Genomic DNA, 23,564 nt, shown 5'->3' with positions numbered 1-23,564 from the left:
GCCCAAGTGTCTTTTAATTTTGTTTTAAATTTCTGCAGCAGACTGAGATCCCTGAGGGCAAGGACTATGCTTTGTTATTTGTATTCCTGGAACCTATCTCTCCTGAGTTTTTTTAACTGCTTTGGAAATGAATAAATAAATGGGTGGAAACCTTCCACCCATTAAATGTTTTCCACCCCATAAATGTTACTGAAATGCTGTTGAAAATTGACAGCATTTCAGTAACATTCTTCACATTATTATTAGTTTGAAAGTTGGCAAAAGTTATTTTTGCCATTGTCTTACACCATCATGAATAGCATCTCTTTTTCTTCCTATCACCTCACAGATGTGCTTCTAGCACAAAGTGACTGGACATTTTTCTATGTGCTGTGGTAAATGTGTCACACTCAGTAAGGGAAAACCAGCAGAAGACAAGCAAGACAAGGACCAAGAAGAAAAAGTCCAAATGAAGCACAACATCCCTGTACTAAACAGCATCTGTCTCACCGTGAGGCATATGAGGCTCAGGCACACTCGTATCACCCAAGAAGTCTTAGAATAGTGCCTCCTTTAGGCTTTTCCTGATTGTTTGGACTACCATTGGACTTTTTTCACTGTTGGGACTTTATGTTATGCAGAGCTGGGAATGTCCATCAGGTAGTCAGGGACAAGCTGTGCATACATCTTAGAAGCATTTCATACATTTACTACTGTCTTCCCCTGATTTTAATCATCTTTACTCATTGATCCAATAGGACAGATCATAAAGGCAACCACATTTATGAAGTTCGTTATCACACCTGTTTGGACAAACTATGATACCCAATATGAGGCTGGGAAATGGATCGTGACTGCCTGCATATGTGAGTATAGTACTTTGCCCTTCAGGCTCTTAGAATCTTACCCGAATCAAGGAGACTTCATAGGCTATTTTTAAAGCCCTATCAACCTAATATTTCAAATTTAGCTAAGGGCCAGTCTATTTGTGGAAAGTAGTCATTTGTGTTTCTAATAATACTAAATGTTTAAACTTAGGGCCTTCATGTCTCTGAAAGTTACATTCATATATTTCATCTTGATTTTTACTTACAAATTTTATGTAAAATAACTGGAAACTTCAGGTTCATTACCACCTAATAATTTATGAACCTGGACTAAGAGTCTAAGTCCCAAGTTTAATTCTGTTCCATTCTATTCACTTATGAATCTTCTGTATGTTAAAAATGATGGAGACATTGAAATAAGGTCTTCCACAATTAGCATATATTCTATTGAGAGTGTAAGACATATATAAAGACTAGCATAAGCAAAAATATTTCAAATGTGAAATAATTCACATTTGCACTGGGGATCAGAAGTTTCTTAGAGAAGATGACTATCAAAATAGACTTTGAAAGACTGAATTTTGATGCAGGACATATGCAGTAGAGCATTCCATGTGCAGAAAACAGCACAAGCAAAGGTATGAGGACAGGAAAATAAGAGAAGCATTCTTTGTGAATGTCCTCCCTGAAATGGTGTAACAGGTGCATTCAATTTTCCCCATGTAGACGGAAGAGAAACCTGGTGAGATGCAGTGAGGTGTTGAGACAAAATTCTACTTTAGGATCATTTTTCCAAATTCATCAGCCACTTTAATTAATTAATTTATTTATTTACTTACTTACAGTAGACTCCACAGCCAGCATGGAGCCCAATGTACGGCTTGAACTCACAACCCTGAGATCAAGACCTGGGGCAATATCAAGAGTCAGACACTAAACTGAACCATCCAGGTGCCCTAAGCCACTTTAGTCATGGGCTGTAGAAGGGTAGGAAAAACAAAAGTAGATAAAGTCTTAAAACTACTATGTAAAACTATTTCTTTATCAAATGGGAAGTGTAGAATTTTTGTTTTTTAAACAATGGACTTTTATGCTATTCAGAGCCATTCCTGAATATTGATTCTTATGAGAAGCTGTGCCTGTGACATAAGCAGCATAAGGCTGTGTTTCACTTACTGCACTCCTTCTTTCTATTGGAACCATAATATTTATGCACTGCAGGAATGTGAACTAGGAAAGCAAAGTTCAGGATACCTTCATGGATGCAAAGATCTTGATGCTCATCCTATATCTAGGAATGACTACTTTGTTTTTAAAGGTAAGTCTAAAAACTAGACTTATGCTAAGTAAATAAACAAAAAATAACCATGAAGTAGTTAAGTAAATATGAACGACTCTATTACATGAATATCAATATAGTTCTCAGAGACTAAGATAGACTGTTTAGTAGGTTCCAAGTTGCGTCACCAAGTCTCAAATGCAGCCACTATTAAGTGCTCTGACCATAAAAAAGTAAATCTGTCCAGCTTTTACATTTTCAATAGCTTTTCAGCATATCTCATTTAATCATCAAAACCAACCTATGTTACCTAATGACCATTTAAGGAAATCCAAATATTGTTTATTCATAAAAGGCATCTTAACAGGTTTTTTTGGTTTTGTTGTTTTTTGGTTTTAATTTTGACACTAGGATGTGAATTTCGGAGAGGCAAAAACAAGAATATTTTTTAAGAAGACAAAATATAAGTCATAAATGCCTAAAGATAAGAAATATTTATAGGCAACATTATCATAATACACAGCAATAAACAACAATGGTTATCAGAAATAATTGGTTTTTTAGAAATATTTTTTTAAAAAGCAAGGGATCTTTGAAAACATGATTTGAGAGAATATCAAAAAGCACTAACAGTTGTTTGTGATTAAAAGGAATTTCTACTATTCCAGGCATAAAATAACTCAGTCATTTTATAGAAAAAAAAGATCCAAGCTCTAATTGTAATCCTTTATCCTTTTGTTCGTTCATGTAACAATTTACAGTAAAAGATTTAACAATACACTTTTTTATGTTTGTATTTAGCTAATACAGGTATATAAATACACAATAATCGATACATATAAAGCTTTAAAATATTAACATATCAATATATCAAATAAAAGCATATGTATCTTTTTCCAGTTATATCTTTCCAGATATATCTTTTTCAAAATGGTAATTATGCATATCATAGTAAAGTTACCATTTTGGAAAACTATAAAAATTTTCTTAATAAGCAAACAAATATATACTTCATAAACATCCTATAGCATAAATAAGGTGATTTTGATGCCCACTTTATGGATCAGGAAGTGAGACTTGGGAAGATTAAGTGATTTCCCAAGGTTACCCAGAAAGGACATTCATGAAACCTTTCATTTGACAAATGCTGGCTCTGGCCCTGCCACATGCTGAGCATTAGCTAAACAAAGACCAACTAGGCATACCCTTGTCCTTGAGGAGCCACACCCCATCTTGAATGCAAATCTTCAAAATCTTAGATAGGTATTAAAACAAATAAAATAACCATAGTAATAGACTAAGGAAAAGGCACTTGAATATCAAGTTGGATTTAGGTTCCAATTCTACTGTAGCAGTGGGGAGCCATTTGAGAAAATTACTGAAATATGCCAACTTTCATTTTCTGAGGCATTAAATGAGTGGCTCTCAGGTGCAATTCATAAGGACTTATCAATACCGAAAATTCAATGAAGTGTAGAGCATTTTGAATTGGTACTTATAGGTCTAAAGTCAACATTAATGAGCTTGCTATTTTTGTAAGATATGTACTTTTTAAAAACCTTCTGGCTATAGTGTTTGTTTTACATATTACTAGTGTACTTTTAAGCCATGAAAATTAGCCCTATCCAAAGAAGCACCAGTAACACCTCAAATTAAGTCAAAACCTTCACAAAATTATCTTTCAACAAGCATGTATTGTCCTCTCAGAGAGAAAAAAAGTGGGGGGGGGCATTTTTGCCCTTAAGGAGATCTTATTAGGGATAAAGGAGAAAACCAAAACCAAAACAACTATCCAAAATATACATGTCTACCAAAAATAGTCAGGCCTTAGGAGCTGGAAAATCTGTTCCAAACATGATGTGGAAATTAGAAAGAAACAGACACAAGTTGAACTGACAGGATAGCCAGGAGAAGGCCAGTTGGCTGTTTCCCAAGATACATGGCAGATGTTCTGGCATTCCCTTATCTAAATTCAAGTTCTGCCTTCAGATATATAAAATCAGAGATGGGCCTTGGCATTAAGCTGAGAGTGGATCCCTCCATCAAAGTGATACACACAGATTCTAAGACTGATAAATAAAATCAGAATGCAGTACCATGTTACTCTCTAAGGAGGAGATATAGAACTGTTGTTGGGCCTCCATGATTTTGTGAAAAATGTGTTTTCTTCCACTAGTGAGATCTGCACTGAAACATAAATGGTAAACAAAAGAAGACAGAATAAGGGGTATCTGGTTATTTCCCCAACAGAGATACCATAATCAAGGCTTTAGACCTGAATACTCTTCCACCCAAGAAATGCCTCCGTGGACCTGACAAGGACCACTTCTCTCACCTTCTGCCACTTCTTCCAGTTGGTCATTCCTTAAATATGTTAGTTCCTCCCCGAAAACTTGCTGCTTTTCAAATCCATGAAATATTTCAAATGTATAGAATATAACAAGGACTCCATATCCCACACATTCTAGGTGCTATCTTTGTTTCAGACTTCTTTTTAAAGAAATAAAACAGTATAAAATGAACTAAAGCTTCATTCTTCCATCTTACTCTCATCACCTTTTTCTTCCCAGAATAAATAACTGTCCTGATATAAACATGAATTGACTCATGCATATTTTAAGATAATTCTACAACATATGAATATTTCCACAGTTGTGTCATTTCATAAATAGTACTACCTTATACATATCTATTTGTAGCTTCTGGTTGTCTGTCAACATACTTTTTAAAAGATATGACCACGTTGATATATTTGGCATAGCACACTATGGCAGAAAATAGACTTTATGATTTTATGTGTGGATGTATTTTATGTTTATGTGTAAGACACCTGATACAGAGCTCACAGGGCTAAAATCTAGATGTAGGTAGGGCTGCATTCCTTTTTAGAGACTCTAGAAGCAAATCCATTTCCTTGCTCAAATAGGTTATTGCCAGAATTCTCTTCCTTGCAGTAGTATGTCTGAAGTCCCCATTTCATGCTGCTGTCCTCTGAGAGTTGTTTTCACCTTTTTCTTCTTCTTTTTCTTTCTTTTTTTTTTTTTTAAGATTTTATTTATTCATCTAAGAGAGAGAGCGCACGCAAGCAGAGGGAGGAACAGAGGAAGAGGGATAAGCAGACTCCAAGCTGAGCACAGAGCCCGATCCCAGGACCCTGAGATCAAAAGGGAGACTGACCCAGGTGGGTCTGGCTTAATGAGGTGAACCCTTTAAAAAAGGTCTAGAAGAAAGAGGCTGTCTCCTCTACCAGCAATGAAGAAGCTTCTATGGCAACTTATTGTGGACCCACAAAAACAGGCATGGGATCTCCCTGCCAAATCTGCTTGTAGCCAAGGTAGTCACCAGAGCTGAGACAGGAATTTTCCAGCCATGGTTACGTCACCATTTTGGTGACCTGGATGGTTTCCAAGGGCCTGAGTTAAATTATCCAATTCCCTGCCCGAAGAGCTAAGACTGCATCTATATCAAATTCATGTGAGGAGGTTGGCTGCTAAGACTTGTATGCGGAATTGATTTTGTCTACAATAACTAACATACAGTCTTGTTTCACTATTTTTATTTTTTAACCTTTTATTTCTACCTTTGAAAAAACTCTAGTTTAGATACCCCTAAATCTGATTCCCAAACTGCTGCATTTTTATAGATATCCCAATTTCCTATAAAATCTAGAAAAAAAATAGAGAAGAAAATTATGAGGACCCACGTGAGAGTAGAGTTTGGCCTAGTATGCCTTTATCAATTCAGCACTAGATAATTGTGGGGAGCAGAATCTAGAGAACTGTTTGTAAACATGTATGATGTGGATACTCTTTTTCTTTTAGGTTTTAACTGGCTAACTTACAGTTCACTGATACTTCTCTACATGAACAATAGGGATCATCAGTTTATTTAATATTGGGTCCATTTCATTCCAAATCTCTATATCCTGAGATCAGCACTAAAAATGAACTAGATTCTCAATAATGAGTTTTCTTTTACTAATAACTTTCTTTTCTTATTTTCTTCCTGCCTCCCAGACATATTTGGTAATAAGGCCCTAAGCCACATTCAGAGACTCCTATTACAGTTGTCATGCTTGTGTCAGTGAACTGAACTCATCAATCATTATAGCATCCAGGTAAGAAAATCAAATGCACGGTGGGTTATTTGTGTTTTCAAAGCTCAGCTAAGGAAAATCAATAACTTCTTGTGTTTTGTGTCACTAATGAACAATAGCCAAGCCTTTTGATTATCTCTTAGTCTTGTTTTTACTATAAATCTATTTCAGGGATTTCAAATGTTAAAATAGAGATTCTGTTTGGTCATGTTTGTCTTTCTCTAGTTAATGCATAAATGTGGCCCATTTTAAATGGACTCTGAAAGAGTCAATCTTTTCCAGGATGTGGGAAAGCAGGGTTTGCATGAAAACTGTTTAGTAACATCACATACTGCAAATAGTTGTCAGTCAGGATAATTGCAAAACAAAGTGAAAATGTGGAAAACTGCTGAGTGAATGAATCCACAGGGAGAAGAGCCAACTGATGAACACAGCAAAACAAGCTGTAAAAAATCAATGCTAATACACACCACCTACCCAGTGTCCTTAAAATCAGATGCCTTATTTGGCCACCTTGCTTGGCCACCCCACAGCTGGCTAGAATAATGATGGGCCCTCACAAAGCTGCTCAGCAAAGTAATTGCAAAGAGAAAAGAGGAGATTAGGCCGGAGCTGTGCTGGAAGGAGATTTTGGGAAAATGTTTCTAATTTAGATGATTAGGAAGGATGGAGCAGTTCCCACCATCATTTGAGTCTTGGGTATTTTTATTAAAATGATAATAACAAATTAGTTTTCCTAATCTTACCTCATTTTCTATAACAAACTTGTGAAATTGTTGCTATCAAGGGTAACATTATCCTTATCTTCAGATTGAGTAATCCAGCACATTCAAAGTGACCTAACAGATTTATCCAAGGTCATATGAGTAAACAGTAGAGCTCAGGACTGTCAGAATCCAGTCTTAATGTCTTTTCCACCTTGCCATACTTCCTCTAGCTAGTAATGACTGAGCTCTGCTTCTGTCCATGCAAGATAGGATTTGGCTCCCATTTTTCATTTTCTCTTGGTTGTCTTATTGAGGGGTTGCATTAAATCGCAGTAAACAGTACTTGGTCCTATCTGCTCTTTTCCATCCTTTTTCTTACTCCTAATCAGCAACTTGGAAAGAAAAAAAAAAAAAAGGTAAATACAAGGGGATTTCCAGTTCTACTGTCTGGTTTCTGTGTGGTCTTTGATTTTTCAGAAGAAAAAAAGTACCTCAATATGTGTGCCATCTGAATATCTCTCTTTTTCTTGCCTTACATATTTACATAAGAAATATCAGTTGTTGTGTTTGCAGAGCATCTGATGACAGCTAACACCTCTCATTCTTCACATCCATTTTTTCAGGCTCTTGTATGTGGGCCCAATTGAAAGGCACCTTCCCTGCCGTTTAAGCAGGATCGATGGAGTGTTCATACTGTTCCCTGCTCTTCAAAGTAAGTAAATCTGATGTGCATCTTATAGAAACTGTTACTGTCAAGAATTCTTTCCTTGTCCCACTCATTTTCTATATTCATTTACATGAGAATGCTGAGATCTCCACCCAGCTTTAAGATAAGGAAGGCAGGGGCCCATGTCTTGCTGAGTCCCAAAGAACAACAGCACCTTAGGAAGATTCCTGTTCTATGAGGCACCTAAGTAAGAGCCTGGGCCAGAGACTGAGCAGAGATAAACAAGATGTCGAGTCTGAAGATAGGAAGGCTCCCAGAAACAGTAAGTAATGCTTTAACTGAGTTGTCATGAATTGGAAATTTCCCTGTGGTTAGGGAAACAGGAGTAAAAGGGATAGTCAAAAAAGAGATTATATAAGAATAAGATACTGAACATAAAATGGATAACTTGCACTTAGTTTTTCAGTGCTTACTGTGTGCTACACACTAGATGTCTTCACAAGATGGGGTAGAGATTGGCTTGAAACAAGACATTGGGCAGCCAGATGGTCTTTTAAAACAATGAAACACGTCATTTGGTTCTCCTTCAAAGGCAGGTTCCCCTTGTAAACAAAATAAAATCCAAATTCCTTAGCATGACCTACAATACCCAATGTGATCAGCCCTGAGAATTTCTACAAATGTATTTCCTGCCACATCCAATATATTTCAGTCCCTCTGGCTTTTTTTTTCTGTTTTACTGGGCAAATCTTTTTGCTTCTCCAGGGCATTTGTATTTACTGTTTCCTGACCTGCTTATCCCTTAACTTTCAGGTCTTACCTCAAATACTTTGAGAAGTCTTTCATTAGCATCTTGAGATAGAAGCCATCTTTCCCCAACTCATTGCCCAAGACTATCTCTGTCCCATCTCCCTGTTTTACATATAATCCCATAGTATTGAATAAAACTAAAATGTCTGTTTGCTTTGTATTATCTGCTTTCTCCAACAATTATAGAATTGTTATAGAAGAAGAAATCTTATAGAAGCTCTGTGGAAAGCGAAACCTTTCTGTTTCTTAGTACTCTGTCCTCAGCATCTAGAAGACTTGGCAATCATCTGTTGAATAAAGGAATGAATCACTGTCACGAGGGTGAGTAAGCTGAGGAGTACTCATGATCAAAAGAAATGATATTATTTTAAAGGGTTTTTCTGGGTAGGGTTTTCCAGAGGAGAAAACTTTAAAGGCTGGGGGTGACTGGGTGGCTCACTTAGTTAAGCATTTGACTCTTGGTTTCGGGTCAGGTCATGATCTCAGGGTTCTGAGATCAAGCCCCGCATGTGGCTCTGCACTGGGCATGGAGCCTGCTTAAGATTCTCTTTCTTCCTCTTCCTCTGCCCCTCCCCTCATGCTTCCTTCTCTAAAATGAAAAATAAAAAGAAAACTTAAAGTCTGAGTTGATAAGACATAAATAATAATCCATGAGTAACTACCTTATAAAAGTTTCTTAAGAAAGGATCTTAATATGGCAAGCATGACTATATTCATTGCAAATATATACCAATGAATTCAAATTTTATCTGTATAACACTACTCATTCTTTGTGTTGGTAAGGCATGGTAGCTATGATGTATCTTCTGGTGGAAGACATTTTCCAACTCATCATCATTCCTTCAGCTACTGGCTCTATGTCAGACTCTCAATTATAGGATTAATGTATGTAACAGCTTGAAAGACCAAGGCCAATCAGAGTGAGTAAAATATATACTATCTAGGAATGCCTTACTAAATTTCTTGAGAATTTTTAACTAGTATATATTAATGCATTATTTATATGATTTCTTATTAAATTTTTAAAATAAACCCCAGAAAAGCAGAGAGAATCTTTGAAAAAAAAAAAAAACTTTTTTCTTAATTTTTTGAAGTAGACTCCATGCCCAAAATGGGCCTCAAACTCATGACCCTGAAATCAAGAGCCACAAGCTCTATCAACTAAACCATGCAGGCGCCCCTTGAAAAAAAATCATTCTTTACCCAATACCTAAATATCTAGGAATTTATTCTGAGATTAAAATTTAACAAAAATGAAAATATATGTGTGACAATGTCAACTATATCTTTATCTACAAGACCAAAAACATACAAGAGAAAATATCCATTAACTTGGTGGACAACTATATGGATAACAAAAATGATATTTATATAAAACTGAGAAATATTTGTATAACAAAATATTTAAATGAAAATAACATAATAAAATATAACATTAGGGGCGCCTGGGTGGCTCAGGGGATTAAGGCCTCAGCCTCAGCTCAGGTCATAATCCCAGGGTGTTGTGATCGAGCTCCGCATCGGGCTTTCTGCTCGGCAGGGAGCCTGCTTCCCCACTCTCTCTGCCTGCTTCTCTGCCTACTTGTGATCTCTGTCTGTCAAATTAATTAATTAATTAATAATCTTTTTTAAAAAATAGCATTAGTAGTATGATATGTTGGACTTTGGAATATGACATCCTTATTCATATAGCCAAATCACATGTAGTTGCTTATAAACCATATGAGCTTTGGTATATCCATTAACTTTACTAAACTTCTGTTTTCTCATTTATTAACTAGAAATATCAATAGCACCATTTCTATGTCATAGGAGCAATTTTTTGTTAACTGAAATTCATTTCTAAAAATTTTATTGAAATGCCTCATTAAAAATATTCATGTGAAAGTCATTGACTCTCAAAAACTATTACCTTCTTTGCAAAACACATTACTTTTTTTTAAGATTTTATTTATTTATTACATTACATTTTAGATTTAACTTTTGTATCTCCTCATTGAAATAATTAACAGAACCTGCTGCTGTGTTATGAAGTGCTTTGCCAGGCTTACTATACAATCTTGCTGGTGAGTAATACATAAAAATTAAGAACTAAAACTAAACAATAAGAAATAAAGTACTAATCACTTAGCAAAGCTGTGGTTTTCATTTGTTTTCTTGAATTATATTCTTTTTTTAAGATTATTTATTTATTTATTTGACAGAGAGAGAGAGAGAGATCACAAGTAGGCAAAAAGGCAGGCAGAGAGAGAAAAGAAGCAGGCTCCCTGCTGAGCAGAGAGCCCAAAGTGGGGCTCGATCCCAGGACCCTGAGATCATGACCTGAGCTGAAGGCAGAGGCTTAACCCACTGAGCCACCCAGGCACCCCTTGAATTATATTCTTATTTACCATCATAAGCCACTTTTTCTTCAGAAGAGAGGTAATGAAGTTTTATTCAGGGACAATTAAGATATGTTGAACTATTGGGGTGCCTGGGTGGGTCTGTAGGTTAAGCATCCAACTTGGTTTTGGCTTAGGTTGTAATCTCAGGGTCGTGATATTGGCTGCCAGTCATGCTTTGCTCCTGGCATGGAGTCTGCTTAAGACTCTCTCCCTCTACCCCACCCCACCTCTTCAAATAACTTACTAAGAAAGTAAGTAAATAAATAAATAAATCTTTTTAAAGAGATGTTGAACTATTAATAGAGATGAAAGAAGGAAATAATCAGAAGAAGAAAAGAAAGCAAAAGGAGTAAAAGAACTCTGATAAAGAGAACAGACGTGATGGGTTGTTGAAATGCAGCAATAAATCTGGGTAGGCTTTTCACAGATGGCTGTGATTCCAGATGATGAGATAGGAAATCTATGAGCTGCATTTTACTCGATAGTTTGATTTCAATGCAGCTATTCTAAAATTTAGAAAAGTTGAGGTATATGGCATACTGTTCCTGGCTCATGAACTTACGCTCAAGGCTGTGATACAAAATATATTACTGAGTGTACTACAATGCCCCCATGCATTAGTGATACAGGCTATGGTGATCACATTTGGCTAAAAAACTAGCTAGCTTATTGATTCCTGTAATGTTGGCAGCACTCAATGAATATTATAAATACCAAGAGATATTTTTATCTCTTCCTTCATAAGTTTATTAGAAGATTTGTGCTTTTTTACCTAAAGATGTTTTTGTTTATGATGGTGTTACCAATTTGAAATAGTGCAGTAATATATCCCGAAGCATTTCAATCCAGAAAATCGGCATTGAGAGTTAATATTTTTCTTAAATGTAAGGCACAGATAAAATAATTTTAGTTTTCCATTCTCTTGATGCTTTTCATGACCAAATGAAGGTTGGGTTAAAATGTTAGAGATTACCATGGGCAATCAAGAGTCATGTATTCCTGTGACTCAAATTTCTTGTGTTCAGGGTCATCTCTAATGTCAAAGATGGCTCTGAATTTGTCACTATGTTAGCAAAATGAATACGATAATTCTTGACCCACTGTTTTTATTTCTAACATGAGGTGCAGCCATGGGGTAGAGTAGAATATGGGAGACAACATGGCAACAGATGTAGGCAACTTACACCAGGAAATTAGGACTTGTGAAATTAAAAGGAAGTGTTAGAGAGGATAGGCCAATTGGTAGTTCCTATATTTATATACTCATATATTTTTGTTTATATTTTATAACATATATTTTTGTTTTCTTTTATCTGTAGTTAAGACTCTTCCTCCATGGGTACCTGGGTGGCTCAGTCGGTTAAGCACCTTCCTTCAGCTCATGTCATGATCCCAGAGCCCTAGGATTGACTCCCATGCAGTCTCCCTGCTCAGTGAGGACCCTGCTTCTTTCCTTCTGCCCCTCCCCCAACTTGTGGGCTCTCTCTCTCAAAAATAAGTAAATAAATAAAATTTTAAAAAAAAGAAAAAGACTTCTTTCCTGTAATTTATTGCTTGTGTACACTCTTCCTGGCAATATTCCTTCTCTAGGGGATAAAATCAACTCCTTAATTGGAATTGGAATTTATCTTGAATTCCTACATATTTCTTGAGAATACATTTAATAGTAAAAAATGGTCTTCAATTTTACAAAGGCTATAGTAAAAAATACAAACTCAACACTCTTTCCATTGCATCCTGTGACTTGTAATGACACCCATGCAAATGAAATAGAAGTTTGTATGTGTAAAATGCTAGGACTTCCCTCTTTCACTTCCCTCCAAAATACACTCACATGTATGCATCTAAAAGCATTTAGCAGTGTCTAGCACAAATCAGGCACTTAATAAACGTTACTTTCCCTTTCCTTTGTGTAGAACTGTGTTCATCACCAAGAATTGCCTTGGGGAATAATGGATAAGGCAAAAAGCAGGGAGTAACTCAGCTGTTAGAAATGTGAGCTTCAGGGGCACCTCGGTGGCTCAGTGGGTTAAAGCCTCTGCCTTCGGCTCAGGTCATGATCTCAGGGTCCGGGGATTGAGCCCCACATCAGGCTCTCTGTTCTGCAGGGAGCCTGCTTCCCCCTCTCTCTCTGCCTGCCTCTCTGCCTGCTTGTGATCTCTCTCTCTGTCAAGTAAATAAATAAAATCTTTAAAAATAATAATAATTTCCTTTGCTGTACAGAGCCTTAACAAAGAAAGAAAGAAAGAAAGAAATGTGAGCTTCAGTATCAGACCTGGTTTTGAATACTGACTTCACCATTTAGCAGTTCTCTGTCCTTAGGAAAATTAGTCAAACTCCGATTCTTAGTTCCCTCATACACAAAGTAAGGATACCACTAGGCCATAGGATGGTTGTTAAAAGTGATGAGCTATTGTATGCAAGGCATTTAACAGCATACCAAGCACATAGTAGGTACTTAATTATAAAAACAAAACATTTTAAATTTTAAAAAAAGTAGTGCATACTTACATATTATTAGAGAAATGGAAAACAAATCACAATGAGCCATTAGGATAGCCACTATCAAATAAATAAATAAATAGAAAATAGCAAGTATTGACAAAGGAGGGTCCTCAAAAAACGAAATATTAGAATTGTCATATGATCTAGCAATCCTACTTCTAGTGTAAAAGAACTTAAAGCAGGATGCAAAAGTGATATTTACATACCCATATTCATTGCATTCACAATAGCCAAGAGGTAGAAGGAGCCAAATGCCCATTGATAGATGAATAAAGAAAATGTAAATATATACAATGGAATACTATAGCCTTTAGAAAGAAGGAAATTCTATCACATGCTGTGACACAGATGAACCCTGAGGTTCATCCAGTCACCAAAAAAAAAAAAAAAAAACCTTAATTTTGTATGATCACACATATATGAGATGTCTAGAGTAGTCAAAATTATGAAAACAGAAAGTAGAAGGGTAGTTTCCAGAGACTGGGGTGGGAGGGTGAAATGGGAGTTGTTCAATGGGTCTAGGGCTTCAGGTTTGTAAGATAAAACTCTTAGAGATCCGTTACACAACAATGTGAACATAGTAAAGATACTGTATACTTAAAAATGATTAAGAAGGTGAATTTTATATCATGTGCTTTTTACGATCAATTTTTTTAAAAAAGTCATACTAAAAAAAAAAAAAAAAAGAGTGTGTCTGTAAGGATATGCTCTCCAGTGTTTCTCCAATGCCAGAAGAGACCATAGGAAATAGGAAGGAGAAACAGAAGTGAAGAAAAGAATGACCTTCAGTGCTATAAATATGTTTGTGGGCTTACTTAAGGTTAAAGGGAGAGGAAAGGCCATGTGACATAGAAAAGGTTGATCAGAAGCAACATTTTCCTTCAGCTTTGGGGATACTCAAAAGAAGACATTGAAAATAACCCATTATGGGTATGCAAGTGTCTGTGAATGTATTTGTGTAAGTGCTTTGGCTCAGAACTGGAAGTAAGAAGTGTTGTGAGGAAGGACACAAAGCTTTGAAAAGGAGAGAAGGAAGAAAGCATTGCAGAAAAAGCCTGTAGAAAAGTGGTGTCAGGATGATGAGTTTGAATCCTCTTTCCACTGCTTGCTTATCCTCCCAGGGAATGACTTCATTCATCATTAAAATGGGGATGATCTTGCTTTTCTAACAGAAGTATTGGGAGAGTTAACCCATGACACTGTGCCTGAAACATTCTTTTTATCACATGAAACAGAATACACATTTTAGTTGTGATTTATTCAGGTAAGCAAACTCTGACTAACAACTAGAATGGGGAAAAACAATAAATAATTTCCACATGCCTAACTCACAGGACTAATCACTTATTATTTTGTATGTACTATTAGTCTCGTTTACAGATGTCAATATTGATACAGGAGGGAAGTGTGGGCTGCTTCTTATAGTCAAAGTGACAGTGTAACAAGCTGCCCATGTGCTTCACAAGTTCCTGTTAAAACAAGGATGCCTACCTATATCAAGGATATAACTATTGATCTTAAGGAGTTCATTAAAAGAACGTTAATAGGGCACCTGGGTGGCTCAGTGGGTTAAGCCACTGCCTTCAGCTCAGGTCATGATCTCAGGGTCCTGGGATCGAGTCCCGCATCGGGCAATCTGCTCAGCGGTGAGCCTGCTTCCCCCCTCTCTCTCTGCCTGCCTCTATGCCTACTTGTGATCTCTCTCTGTCAAATAAATAAATAAAATCTTCAACAAAAAAAAAAGAACGTTAATAAGCAATTTTATAATCATAAAGTAAAGTTAACAGAAGTCCAGTGCCCACAAAAATATTGCTTATTCAGTAGCTCACAGTTTAGTCCACAGGGTCAGGTATTTTTTTTTTTTTTTGCCGATATTTCCTGAATATAAACAATAATAACATTGTTCCACTGGTGTCCACTTCAATGATCTATTCTTGATTTATATCAATTTTGAAATTTCCACTTAGGTATCTCTTTGAACTTGCTCTCAACTTTTCCTCTTTCTGTACAGACAGTAGGAAGAGAAAAACCTGCATGTATATATGAGCAGAAAGAGAAAGATGACGAAATAAAAAGGCTATGAGGAAAAGTAGAAATTTTTATGACAATTCCAGTGCATTTTTAAAAATCATTCTAAACAACCTTCATGAGTCATCCAACCTGAGGGTTAGCTGTTATACAGCAAATTCTTTAAGATGAGGAACTTGAACACTTAAACAGAAATGAATGACAGATGCTTTGTCACATTTCCTTACTTTTCTAAGTAAACCAAGAGTACGTCAAGGAGATTTTTCTTCAATGTATATTACATCCCCATGATGTATTTATTTTATGACTGTAAGTTTGTATATCTTGACCCCATAATGCTATTTTATTCATCACATTAATTAACTGTAAAACAAAAACTTTTATCTATAACAAGCAAAGAATTTCAGGATTTATATTCATATAGCCTATTAAGTTATACAGTTTGAAAGTAGTTTTTCATTAGGAAGAACTCAAGTTTCTTGTATAGCTAATGTAATTAGAAGGATGTGCAAATGTTCTTGAAAAAAAAATGGGTTCAATGTCTTGGCACAAATATCTTCTTCTCATAAATGAAACAAGATGGGATCGGGAGGGAGACAAACCATAACTGACTCTTAATCTCACAAAACAAACTGAGGATTGCGGGGGCGGGGTTGTTGGGAGAGGTGGGTGGGGTTATGGACATGGGAGAGGCAGGTGGGGTTATGGACATTGGAGAGGGTATGTGCTATGGTGAGTGCCGTGTTGTGCGTAAACCTGGCGATTCACAGACCTGTACATTATATGTTTATAAAAAAAATTTTTTAAAATCTTCTCTATGAGGCTTAACCTATCTTTTTTGTTTAATTAACTAACATATAATATATTATTTGTTTCAGGGGTACAGGTCTGTGAATCATCAGTCTTACACAATTCATAGCACTCACGATAGCACATGCCCTCCCCAATGTCCATACCCCAGCAACCCTGTTCCTCCCCTGCCTCACCCCCCAGCAACCCAGAGTTTGTTTCCTGAGATTAAGAGTCTCTTATGGCTTGTCTAAATCCGTATCCCCATCTTGTTTCATTTTACCCTCCCTTTCATTTTACCCTCCTTTCCCCTATGACTCCCTGCCCTCACTTTCAAATTCCTCATATCAGAGAGATCATATGATAATTGTCTTTCTCCAATTAACTTATTTTGCTTAGCATAATACCTTCCAGTTCCATCCACATTGTTGTAAATGGCAAGATTTGGGGCTTTTGATGGCTGCATAGTATTCCACTGTGTATGTGTGTATGTATGTATGTATATACATACAGATGTATACACACACACACACACACACACACACACACACACATATATATATATATTCTTTATCCATTCATCTGTTGATGGACCTCTAGGTTTTTTCCATAGTTTGGCTATGTGTACATTGTGCTATAAACATTCAGGTCACATGCCCCTTCATATCACTACATTTGTATCTTTAGGGTAAATACCTAATAGTGCAATTGATGGGTCATAGGGTAGCTCTATATTCAACTTTTTGAGGAACTTCTATGCTGTTTTCCAGAGTGGCTACACCAGCTTGCATTCCCACCCAGAGTGTGGAAGGGTTCCCCTTTCTCCACAACCTTGCCAACATCTGTTGTTTCCTGACCGGTTAATTATAGCCATTCTGACTGGTGTGAGGTAGTATCACACTGGGGTTTTAATTTGTATTTCCCTGATGCCAGGTGATATTGAGCACTTTTTCATGTGTCTGGTGGCCATTTTATGTCTTCTTTGCAGAAATGTCTGTTCATGTCTTCTGTCCATTTCTTGATTAGATTATTTGTTCTTTGGGTGTTGAATTTGATAAGTTCTTATAGATTTTGGATACTAGCCCTTTATCTGATATGTCATTTGCAAATATCTTCTCCCATTGTGTCAGTTGCCTTTTGGTTTTGTTGACTGTTTCCTTTGTTGTGCAAAAGCTTTTGATCTTGATGAAGTTCCAATAGTTCATTTTTTCCCTTGCTTCCCTTGCCTTTGATGATATTTCTAGGAAGAAGTTGCTGAAGCTGAGGTCCAAGAGATTGCTCCCTGTGTTCTTCTCAAGGATTTTGATGGATTTCTGTCACACATTGAGGTCTTTAATCCATTTTGAATACATTTTTGTATATGGTATAAGGAAGTGATCCAGTGTCATTCTTCTGCATGTGGCTGTCCAATTTTCCCAACACTTGTTGAACAGACTCTTTTTCCCACTGGACATCTTTCCTGCTTTGTCAAAGATTACTTGACCATAGAGTTGAGGGTCTATTTTTGGGGCTCTCTATTCTCTTCCGTTGATCTATGTGTCTGTTTTTGTGCCAGTACCATACTGTTTTGATGATGACAGCTTTGTAATAAAGCTTCAAGTCTGGAATTGTGATGCCGCCAACTTTGGTTTTCTTTTTCAACATTCCTCTGGCTATTTGGGGTCTTTTCTAGTTCCATATAAATTTTAGGATTATTTGTCCCATTTTTTTTTTTAAAAAAAAAAGGTATTTTGATAGGGAGTGCATTAAATGTGTCGTTTGCTTTAGGTAGCATAGACATTTTCACAATATTTGTTCTTCCAATCCATGAGCATTAAACGTTTTTTCATTTCTTTGTGTCTTCCTCAATTGCTTTCATGAGTACTTTATAGTTTTCTGAGTACAGATTCTTTGCCTCTTTGCTTAGGTTTCTTCCTAGGTATCTTATGGTTTTGGGTGCAATTATAAATGGGAATGGCCCTTTAATTCCACTTTCTTCTGTCTTGCTGTTGGTATATAGAAGTGAAACGGATTTCAGTGCATTGATTTTATATCCTGCCACTTTACTGAATTCCTGTATGAGTTCTAACAGTTTTGGAGTGGAGTCTTTTGGCTTTTCCACATAAAGTATCATTTCATCTGCAAAGAGTGAGAGTTTGACTTCTTTGCCAATTCAGATGCCTTTTATTTCTTTTTGTTGTCTGATTGCTGAGGCTAGGACTTCTAGAACTATGTTGAATAACAGTAGTGATACTGAACAGCCCTGCCACGTTCCTGACTTTAGAGGGAAAGCTCTCATTTTTTCACTATTGAGAATGATATTCCCTGTGGGTTTTTCATGATGGCTTTTGTGATATTGAGGTATGTACCCTTTATCCCTACACTATGAAGAGTTTTGATCAAGAAAGGATGTTGGACTTTGCCAAATGCTTTTTCAGCATCTATTGTATCATATGGTTCCTATTCTTTTTTTCTATTAATGTATTGTATCACATTGGTTGATTTGTGGATGTTGAACCAAACTTGCAGCCCAGGAATAAATCCCACTTGGTCGTGGTGAATAATTCTTTTAATGTACTGTTGGATCACATTGTCTAGTATTTTGGTGAGAATTTTTGCGTTCATGTTCATCAAGGATATTTGTCAGTAATTCTCCTTTATGGTGGGGTCCTTGTCTGGTTTTGCAATCAAGGTTAATGCCTGACTCATAAAATGAGTTTGGCAGTTTTCCTTCCATTTCTATTTTTTGGGAAAGTTTCAGGAGAATAGGTATTATTTTTTAAATGTTTGGTAGAATTCCCCTGGGAAGGCTTCTGGCCCTGAGTTCTTGTTTTTTGGGAGATTTTTGATGACTGCTTCAATTTCCTTATGGGTTATGGGGCTGTTCAGGTTTTCTATTTCTTCCTGGTCTGGTTTTGGTAGTTTATATGTCTCTAGGAATGAATCCATTCTTCCAGACTGTCTAATTTGCTGGCATATAGTTGTTCATAATATGTTCTTATAATTGTTTGCATGTCTTTGGTGTTGGTTGTGATCTCTCCTCTTTCATTCATGATTTTATTGGTTTGGGTCCTTTCTCTTTTCTTTTTGATAAGTCTGGCCAGGGGTTTATCAATCTTAGTAATTCTTTCAAAGAACCCATCTCCTAATTTCATTGATATATTCTGCTGTTCTTTTGGTTTCTATTTCATTGATTTCTGCTCTGATCACTACTATTTCTCTTCTCCTGCGGGGTTTAGGCTTTCTTTGCTGTTGTTTCTCTAGCTCCTTTAGGTGTAGGGTTAGGTTGTGTATTTGAGACCTTTCTTGTTTATTGAGAAAGTCTTGTATTGCTATATACTTTCATTTTAGGACCGCTTTTGCTGTGTCCCAAAGGTTTTGAAGAGTTGTGTTTTCATTTTCTTTTGTTTCCATGAATTTTTAAATTTTTCTTTAACTTCCTGGTTACCCATTCATTCTTTACTAGGACGCTCTTTAGCCTCCATGTATTTGAGTTCTTTCCAACTTTCCTCTGGTGGTTGAGTTCTAGTTTCAAAGCATTGTGATCTAAAAACATGCACAGAATGATCCCAATCTTTTGGTACCAATTGAGACCTGATTTGTGACCCAGGATGTGATCTATTCTGGAGAATGTTCCATGTGCACTAGAGAAGAATGTGTATTTTGTTGCTTTGGAATGGAATGTTCTGAATTGTTCTGTGATGTCCATCTGGTCCAGTGTGTCATTTATTTTTTTTTTAAGAATTTATTTATTTGCCAGACAGAGATCACAAGTAGGCAAAGAGAGAGGGGGGAGGAAGCAGGCTCCCTGCTGAGCAGAGAACCCAATGTGTGGCTCGATACCAGGATGCTGGGATTATGTCCTGAGCTGAAGGCAGAGGCTTTAACCCACTGAGCCACTCAGGCACCCCTAGTATATCATTTAAAGCCTTTATTTCCTTGTTGATCTTTTGCTTAGATGATCTATCCATTTCAGTGAGGGGGGTGCTAAAGCGCCCTATTATTATTGTATTATTGTCAATGTGTTTCTATGATTTCATTACTAATTGGCTTATATAATTGGCTGCTCCCATTTTTGGGGCATAGATATTTAAAATTGTTAGATCTTCTTGTTGGACAGACCTTGAAGTATGATATAGTGGCCTTCCTCATCTCTTATTATTCTCTGGATTAAAATCTAATTTATCTGATATAAGGATTGCCATCCCAGCTTTCTTTTGATGTCCATTAGCATGGTAAATTGTTTTCCACCCCCTCACTTTCAATCTGGTAGTATCTTTGGGTCTAAAATGAGTTTCTTGCAGACAGCATATCAATGAGTCTTGTTTTGTTGGGTTTTTTTTTTTTTTTGCTTTTTTTTTTAAAGATTTTAATTTGACAGACAGAGATCACAAGTAGGTGGAGAGGCAGACAGAGAGAAAGGAGGAGGATGCAGGCTCCCTGATGAGCAGAGAGCCCAATGCGAGGCTCGATCATGACCTGAGCCGAAAGCAGAGGCTTTAACCCACTGAGCCACCCAGGCACCACTGAGTCTGAGTCTTGTGGTTTTTGTTTTTTTTTGTTTGTTTTTTTCCATTCTGATACCCTTTGTCTTTTGATTGGGGCATTTGGCCTATTTACATTCAGGGTAACTATTGAAAGATATGAATTCAGTGCCATTGTATTGCCTGTAAGGTGACTGTTACTGTATATTGTCTCTGTTCCTTTCTGGTCTATGTTACTTTTAGGCACTCCCTTTTCTTAAAGGACCCCTTTCAATATTTCCTGTAGGGCTGGTTTGGTGTTTGCAGATTCTTTTAGTTTTGTTTGTCCTGGAAGCTTTTTACCTCTCCTTCAATTTTCAATGACAGCATAGCTGGATATGGTATTCTTGGTTGTGTATTCTTCTCATTTAGTTCTCTGAATATATCATACCAGTTCTTTCTGGCTGGCCAGGTCTCTGTGGATAGGTCTGCTGCCAAGCTAATAGTTCTACCTTTGTGTTTTACAGACCTCTTATCCCGAGCTACTTTGAGGATTTTCTCTTTATCACTGAGACTTGTATTAGATATGGGGTGTGGACCTATTTTTATTGATTTTGAGGGGCGTTCTCTGTGCCTCCTGGATTTTGATGCTTGTTCCCTTTGCCATATTAGGGAAATTCTCTACTATAATGTGCTCCGATATACCTTCTGCCCCTTTCTCTCCTTCTTCTTCTGTGATCCCAATTGTTCTAATTTTGTTTCATCTTATAGTATCACTTATCTCTCAAATTCTCCCTCATGGTCCAGTAGTTTTTTGTCTCCCTTTTGCTCAGCCTCTTTAATCTCTGTCATTTGGTTTTCTATATCAATAATTCTCTATTCTGCCTCATTTATATTAGCAGTAAGAGTCTCCATTTTTTATTGCACCTCATTAATAGCTTTTTTGATTGCAAGTTGGTTAGATTTTAGTTCTTTTATTTCTCCAGAAAGGGATTTTATTTCTCCAGAAAGGGATTCTCTAGTATCTTCCATGTTTTTTTCAAGCCCAGCTAGCACCTTAATAATCATCATTCTGAACTCTAGCTCTGACATCTTACTAATGTCTGTATTGATTAGGTCCCTAGCCATCGGTACTGTCCCTTGGTTTTTTTTTTTTTTTTTTTTTTGAGGTGTGTTTTTCCACCTTGTCATTTTATCCAGATAAGAGTAGATTAATGAGAGAACAAAATACTAAAAGGGTAGCAACAACCCCAGAAATATATACACTAACCAAATCTGAAGAGATCCAAAACTGTGGGGATAGAAGAAAGGAGGGGGGGAAGGAAAAAATATATATACATATATGTATATATACATACATATATACTAGACTGGTGAATAGAATAGAGCCACACACTTGATTTGGGTGTATTTTGGTCTGTTAGAAGAGACTACCTCCCAAAATTTTGAAGTAAGTAAAACTTCATATATATGTGTGTGTGTGTGTGTGTGTGTGTGTGTGTGTGTGTAGGTAGGTATATATATACACACACACATAAATAAGGGTAAAAACAATGAAGGGATAGAATATGACTGTAAAGATGAAAATTAAAAAAGATTCTAGGGCGCCTGGGTGGCTCAATGGGTTGGGCCTCTGTCTTTGGCTGAGGTCATGATCTCAGGGTCCTGGGATCAAGTCCCACATTGGGCTCTCTGCTTGGCAGGGAGCCTGCTTCTTCCCTCTCTCTGCCTTTCTGCCTACTTGTGATCTCTCTCTCTCTCTCTGTCAAATAAATAAATAAAATCTTTTTTAAAAGATTCTAAAAAAGGAATTGATAAGACAAGAAATTGATTGAAAAAGGAAAGAAAAAAAAGAGGAAAGAATGTGATCAGGCTGGAGACTAGAACAAAGCCATGGGCTAGATTTAGAGTATATTTTGAGCTGTTAGAAGAAACTGTAACCCAAAATTTTAAAGAAAAAAACCATATGTATGCATAAAAATAAGGTTAAATATAATGAAGGGCTAGAATATGAGTATGACAATGAAAATTTTAAAAGATTTTTTTAAAATGTAATGACAAGATAAAAATCATTTAAAAAGATTAAAATAGAAAGAGGAAATTTTTTTAACTAAATAAGAAAAATAAAATTTAAAAAACTGTAACTTTGATAGACTAAAGAATCATGGGGAAAAAGCCATGAATTCTGTGTTGCCATCCTCTAGCTCTGGAGTTCCACAGTTCTCATTGATTAGTGAACTTGGTCTTGGCTGGATGTCCTTGCTGATCTTTTGGGGGCCAGGTCTGTTGCAATGATTCTCAAATGTCTTTGCCAGAGGTGGAATTCACCGCCCTTGCCAGGGGCCAGGCTAAGTAATCTGCTCTGTTTTGCTCTTGGTAGCTTTTGTTCCCTGAATGCTTTCCACAGAGTTTTGGAGGACGGGAATGAAAATGGCGGCCTCCCAATCTCCAGCCCATAGGAGCTGAGAGCTCGGCTCCCCACTCAGTGCACCCTCAGAGAAAAGCATTCAATCTCTCCTGTCTCCCTGGTCTCCAGCCACACTCCAAGCTCACCCAGCCTGTGACCCATGCTTCTATCTCTGATGCACAGCCCTGTTTGGAGTCTCCAAACCCAGCAGATGCCTGCAGTTCACTCCTGCTCTGCTCCTCCCAGAGGAGGAAGGAGAGGATCTTCCCGGATCTGCCACCTATAGGGTCCCTGCTCAAGGAGCAGTGGTCCGACTGTGCCTCAGATCACAATTTAAAGTAACCCAAGCTGAAAACCCCCTCCTCAGCTCCATCTCTGCAGCCAGCTTCCTTGCTCCAATACCTGGGAGCTCTGCTGCAGTCAGATTCCCCCCGGTCTTTCTGTGACTCCTCAGGTCCTGAGACTACCTTGTCCCTGTGAGGGCTCCACCCCCTGCTTAGCCTCTGGAGTGATGACCCTCAGTGGAGCAGACTTATAGATATTCCAATTTTGTGCTCCACTGCTCTACCACTTGCTGGGAGCTGGCTCTTTCTCCAGTGGTCTATCTTCCTGTATATTGCTTCGGATTCACTTCTCTGCATGCC

The 23,564-nt window shown here is 37.1% G+C and overlaps 1 long non-coding RNA gene across 1 annotated transcript; it reads left to right on the top strand.

The window, feature by feature from the left end:
- Positions 1-9,196: 9,196 nt before the first annotated feature.
- Positions 9,197-17,400, top strand: LOC309858224. Its single transcript, XR_014308107.1, has 3 exons — positions 9,197-9,285; positions 10,378-10,431; positions 17,316-17,400. It is a non-coding gene; the product is annotated as an uncharacterized lncRNA (long non-coding RNA).
- Positions 17,401-23,564: the final 6,164 nt, after the last annotated feature.

Source organism: Mustela nivalis (assembly GCF_964662115.1).
Source record: "Mustela nivalis genome assembly, contig: HAP1_SCAFFOLD_2054, whole genome shotgun sequence".
In the NCBI taxonomy this organism is placed as follows: domain Eukaryota; kingdom Metazoa; phylum Chordata; class Mammalia; order Carnivora; family Mustelidae; genus Mustela; species Mustela nivalis.
The sequence above is the reverse complement of the archived record's forward strand: the minus strand, read 5'-3'. Positions and strand labels throughout refer to the sequence as shown.